This window comes from Ursus americanus, chromosome 30, assembly GCF_024610735.1.
Source record: "Ursus americanus isolate L20-20 chromosome 30, mUrsAme1.1.p, whole genome shotgun sequence".
NCBI lineage: Eukaryota > Metazoa > Chordata > Mammalia > Carnivora > Ursidae > Ursus > Ursus americanus.
Window position 1 is genome coordinate 29,141,081 of NC_142156.1, and position 6,000 is coordinate 29,147,080.

The window sequence follows — 6,000 nt, forward strand, 5'->3', positions numbered from 1 at the left end:
CATGTGGGGGCTCTGGGAGGGGCTCCTGTGTGCGGTTGTGCATTATCTGGGATGCATGCTGCCCCAGCATGTGGGGATGCTAGTGGTTGTGTCCTGTGCACCTGGGGAGCCGTCTGCGTGTATCTGGGCACACACCTGAGGGCAGTGGCCAGATGTTGGAGTCTGAGGGTGACACCAATATTGAGAAGGGAGAAGTGAAAGTGAAAAGCCCTGGGGCTCCCTGGATGGGCCTCTGGGGTACCTTCCTGAGGCCCTTGGCCCTCGGTGTCTGAGGTGGTGGAGGGGAGCGCAAGGTCCTCCCAGCCCCTCATTAACCCCTTCGTGCCGGAACTGGGACCCGCCGGGGCTGGGCTGGGAGGGCAGAAGTGCGGGAGCAGAGGATTCTGTGGGGTGGGCAAACCCTGGTCGAGGAAAAGGGCCCGGGAAGAGGTGGGGGTCCTTCCTCCCCGAGGCCGCTCCGTCGTCGCGGGGTCGACCCCTTTCCACCCGCGGCCGATACTCACCCGCGCGACCGCAGCACCCCCGACCCCGCTGCTCAATGCCCGGGCCCTCCTGGAGCCCTCGACTGGAAGGGCCCGAAGCGCTCGAAGCGCGAGCCTCCAGCCCGCGACGGAGTCGCTGCCTCCACCGCCCACCCCGGCTGCGCCTCTCGGAACCACCCTCCGTCCCTCCTGGGGCGCGCACCGCCCTCTCGCGCTGCGCTCCACCGCCCCGCAAGCCGCCCGCGCGCTCGCCGCCGCCTCCCCGGCCCCGGCCCCGGCCCGCAGCCCGGAGGATTGCGCCCGCCCGCCGGCCCGCGCCCCGCACACCCGGGCCCGCACGCGCACGCCGCGCGGCCGCCCGCGGGAAGCCTTCCTCCCTCACCTGGCCGGCCGCGGCTCCCTTCCGCCTCGCTCCCCCTGCCGGCCGCGCCTCCAGTACCGCGAGGTAGGAGGCCTGGCGGGGCGCCGGCCTGCGCGGGCCGGGAGGGCCGAATGGCCGGCGGTCGGGAGCCGCCCGGGGTCTGCCTTCTCGGGGCGCCGTCCGCCCCTCTGCCTGGGGCGCAGAGAGAAGACAAGAGCCGCATTTTGCAGCCCGGCTGGCTGCGAAGTCAGGGTTACTATGAGACCATTTCACAGGCCCTAAAACCGAGGCTGGGCGTTGCTGGGCCGCCGGTAGGTGCGGGGTGGGGACCAGAAGTCCAGCTGAGGGCAGGAGGCGGGAGGAGCGGGAGGAGGCTGAGACCCAGGCACGGCCTCCGCACCAGGGCGGCTGCAGCCTTTGCTTCCCTCTGGGCCCCGCACGGGGTCCCACGTGTGCACTCGGCTCTGCCCCAGCACCACCCTGGAAGGCTCAGCCACCCCTCGCCCCGGCATCTTTGGAGTTTGCCTGAAGCAAGCCCTGTGTCGGAGGTTTTCTCCCCGGCGTGCAGGAGGTGGCCCCTGGAGAGTCTTGACTAGCGGGCTGCCTGCCCGGCTCCGCCTCCGGAGAGTGCACGTGTCTCCCCCAGGGGAGCTGTCACCACAGGCACCTTCACACTCTTCTGGCTGGACCCCACTTCTCATCCTCCGTCCATTTGCAAAGGCACACCTCTAGCGCTGCGCCGGCTGCTGCTAATTGCCTCCGAAGTTTTCCATTCCCAGCCCTGGAAGGACCTGTGCACCCTTGTGCATCTCGGGCCAGCGCAAAACCCTCGGATCCTTGCACTCAGCTGCTGCTGAAGACCAGGGGCACAGCACCCGCGCCCCCAGCGTGGGTCTCCCGGCATGTGGGGCAAATGCATGCGCAGATGGATCCGTGCAGGCGCCCACAGGGTGTGGGTGCGTGGCGCACTGGAGACCCCCTCCTCCAGGAACCAGAGTTTGGATGAGGGCAGAACCAGGCTGCGCCTCCCAGGGCATAGACAGAAAGAGCCGGGCTGTACTCGATCCCATTAATTCGTTTCAGGATTGATCAGCCGGGAACTGCCTCAAGTGCCTGCTTAGACTTGACCTCAGGGGTCTCAAAGGAAAGTCCTGCACCAGGAGCACCCTGTATCCTGCTTTTCTGCCTCAGTCAGCGCCTCCACCCCACGATGAGCGAGTCTTGAGCCTTCGGAGCCAAGTCTCCACAGGGCAGCAGCAGGGGCGAGAGGCTAGCTTTGCTGGAGCCCGGGGAGGCAGGCACACTGGGTGGCTCCGTTCTCCCTTCCCAGCTCCATCCCCACCTCAACACTCCGGCCAGCCACTGGTGCGCCACTGGTGCCTCATTGGTGCCTTAGTCCCTCAGGTGCGCCCCATCATTCCTCCATCCAGCGAAGGTGCTTTGGCCCCGACGCTGTGAACCTGGCTTTCAAGGTGGCGCTGGTGTGGATAGGCAGGGACCCCAAGCTCTGGAGGCAGATGGGTGGGGCTGCCATGCCCACATTGTCTGCACAGCGGCTGGGCTGTGGCCTCCTTACTCTTGATCCCCAGCCACTGAGCAGGGATAACCTCCAGCTCCCTGCTGAGGAGAATCAGGCTCAGTCGTTCCCCCTCCCCCCACATCTCCCAGGAGCCCAGGCTGCACAGTGAGCAGGCGCCCTGCATGGGGTACTGCTTGCCTGAGTACCGTCTGACCATGTGCCATGGATTTACAAACCCTCTGGGTGCTGGTCTGGCACTGGGCGGGGGGATCTTCAGGGGCTATGGTGTGGCCCGGGGCTGGGGCCAGAATGGGGGCAAGAGCAGTTTCCTGCCCTGGCCCTGCAGTGCACACATCTGATCTCTTGTGACACTGTCCTGCAAAGCTGGAGGAGGCGAATCCCTCTCTCCAGCTTGAGGAGTCAGTGTGCCCAGAGGAGCAGTGACTCCGTTGACCTCTCATTGCTCCCTGGCCCTTCCCTCCTCATGCCCCTCCCCCTACTGAAGCAGAAGCCCCTGTGAGCCCACCTCTAGGCATCCTCCTTGGTGTTGGGCTCTTACTGAGACCTCTGCTGGGCGGGAACGCATGTCTGCCCAGTCCCGAGTTCTGTGGGGTGTGCCAGAGTACCATCCCAAGTCCTGCCTGGGGGCCCCACGCCCACAGAGGGATTCACACGAGGGGGACTGAGGGCTCTGAGGGGATGCCCAAGTGAGCCCGGCCAGGCACATCCCATGAAGTTCTTGGCAAAGGTCCAGGAGTTAGAAACAGCCTGGTGTGTGCACTCTGGTGGCTTGGAGGGGACATGGGGGGGGGTGTTGAAGCATGGCTAGGGAAGGGGCTGGCCCTCTCACCCCTCCCGTGACCTCCCTAGGACTCTTTCTGGACCCCAGTGTCACCTGCCTCCTGGTCCCAGAGCAGGGCTTGCTGCATCTTTGGAGTGCTGGTGCCTGGATCCTGGGGATGGTGACTGCAGGGTAGCAAATAGGGAAACCGGGAATTGATGGGTAGATACCAGAGGCGATGGCAGTAGTGGGGAGAAGAGAAGACAGGACAGAGAGACACACAACCCTGTGACACCAGGCCCCTCAGAGCCAGGAGGGGATGGGCCTGGGCCTGCACAGCCATGCATAGCTGGGTCACAGCCTCCCTCTGCCTAGGGCCTAGCTGTGCCCCTTCATGGGGGTGCTGTCTTCCAGGGGGACATGACAGGGAGATGGGGAGAGGGATGGCCGGCCGGATGGGGCTGTCAGCTAGGCCTGGGTGGTAGCACCCCTGCCCCCCGCCAGGGCCTCCTGCAGTCTGGAAGTTCCCACAACTCCAGAACAAACAAACAAACAGACCGATGCATAGCCAGGCCCTGGGCCCCTCTCCGATTTCTGGGCCTGTTGATTTAGCTGCCCACTTGGCGGGAGGACCCAGCCACATGGAGAGCCGGCTGTCCATCTGTCTGTCCATCTACTGGTCACGCCAGCCTCTCCACCCCAGGTGCTGTCCGGCAGAGGTGGGGCTCAGAAACCCAGGTGACAGAGATTTAGGTGTACTACTGGGAGGACTGAGGACAGCAGCCCCACCAGCACCCCTTGCTTGCCCTTTTTGGCCAGGACGGGACTGACACTTTCCAGGGAAAGGGACAGGCCCCAAAAGCTCCTGGGGTGTGTTGGCTGAAGTTGACCAGGGAACCAGCACCCCCTTCTCAGGCCCTGACATGGCATCGACACCACCACACACCCACACTCACGAGCATGAATGTCCATGCATGCATATACCACACACACACACACACAGGTGTGCGCACACATGCACATTATACACACACGTGGATACGTGGACACATGCACACGCTGGACATAGACATGCATACCTGTGAGCACGGGCATGCACACACATACTGCATACACACGTGTAAACAGGGGCACACGCATGCATGCACTGTTCGTACACACAGACACCAATATGGGCTAGAGTGCCCACACCGGGAAGTGCAGAACACGCATACAGGCGTGCATGTGCGCGCGGCTGTACCCTTCGCAGGTGGCTACCATGGTGGGTCCTCAGTGTCCAGGACGCTCATTTCACTAACTTAAGTGAAACTCGTCTTCCTTGACTTGGATGAAGTCCATGGGGGGCTGCAGGTACCCCATGGTGAAGGAAGACTACAGTGCGGCAGTCCACTCATACTGGGTGATTTCCTGAAGGTGACACACTCAGGCGATGCCCCGAGGCAGGGAGGTCTGATGGCCAGGATGATGCCATGGGCACTGGGACAGGAAGAGTCTCCCAACAGGGTCACTCAACAGGGATCCTTCCGTGTGGTCAGTCTTCATGCTCAGGCCCCAGCCCCGAATCAGGCTTGGAGGCCAACCTGAGCCCGGAGAGGCTCCAAAAAGAAAGTAACTGGGGACGGGGCCAGAGACAAGGAGGACTGTCCACTAAGCCAGTTACGTCAGCACCGCTGTTGATAGGTGCTAGTGAGAGCACGCTCCCTCATGGTCTTTAGATCGATTACGTCTCCCCTTACGGATACTTAGAACATGTCAAATAGTTGCATATGTCTAACTTGAAATTTTTGCTCAATGTTTAAGTTAGCAATTAGATTCAAGTTGTCCACATATTTGCTGTGACAACAAAGCGTGACTACTCGGAGAAGTTCTGTGTCAAAATCTGGTCCAAGTACAGTGGAGATTTGGCTCTGCTCCTGGACCCCTCTTCATCCACTCTGCTCCCTGGCTCAGCCCCCAGGGCGGCTGGATTGTCCCCATTAGCCAAGGACCATCCCCAGGTGCCGTAAGCCTGGCAGCCGGAGCCTTTGCACCCACTGCCCTCAGCAGGCCCACCCTGGTTCTCTCTGCCTGCTGACCTGGCACTGAAGGCAGGAGGCACGTGGACTGTCTAGCCTGGGGCAGGCGGCAACAACGCTGCTATCATGGCAGAGTTAGTGGGAGGACACAGGGGCCTGATGGGCAAGGCTCTAGAGTGGGGGCTCCTCTACCAAGGGAAAGCACCCAATGGGTAGATGGGAGACTAACGCCCCCGAGAGATCTGGGGAGGCAGCCGGACCTCCATGGTGGATGCCACTCCCCAGCAGATGTCCCCGCCCTGCCTGGTCTCCTGCCTTTCTGGAGAAGGCTGTGTGCGTTGGGGGGAAACTGCTGCGGGAAAACACCAGGAATAACATATTGGAGAACTGACTCCTTTAGGCAGGGCTCTCTGTCCTCTCGGCCCTTCAGAGGAGGACAGAACCAGGGGTGGCTCAGTCCTCATGAGCAGGGGGCAGGTGTGATCCTTGCTCTGTGGTGTTCCGTGTCTGGGACACACCTTGGCCTCTCCAAGCTTCAGTGCTCCTGTGTGAGAAATGGGGAGAATTCTCAAGGCCCCGCAAGGTGGACACGGGGACCCATGTCAGCTCTTGAACATGGCTCCTCCACTGATCTCACCATTGCAGCTGCCCTGGCCCCCTTGGGCCACCCCCCAATCTCAACTAGTCCGCCGGGACTGGGAAGGGCAGCTGTCGTCTCTGTGATTCTGTGGGGCCGCCAGGCCTGGCTTGGGAGTCAGTGGCCCAGTGGGGAGTGGTCCTGGCTGTGTCCCCAAGAAGCCCAGTTACAAACACTCTGCCCAGCTTCCACACCTGGCCCAGGT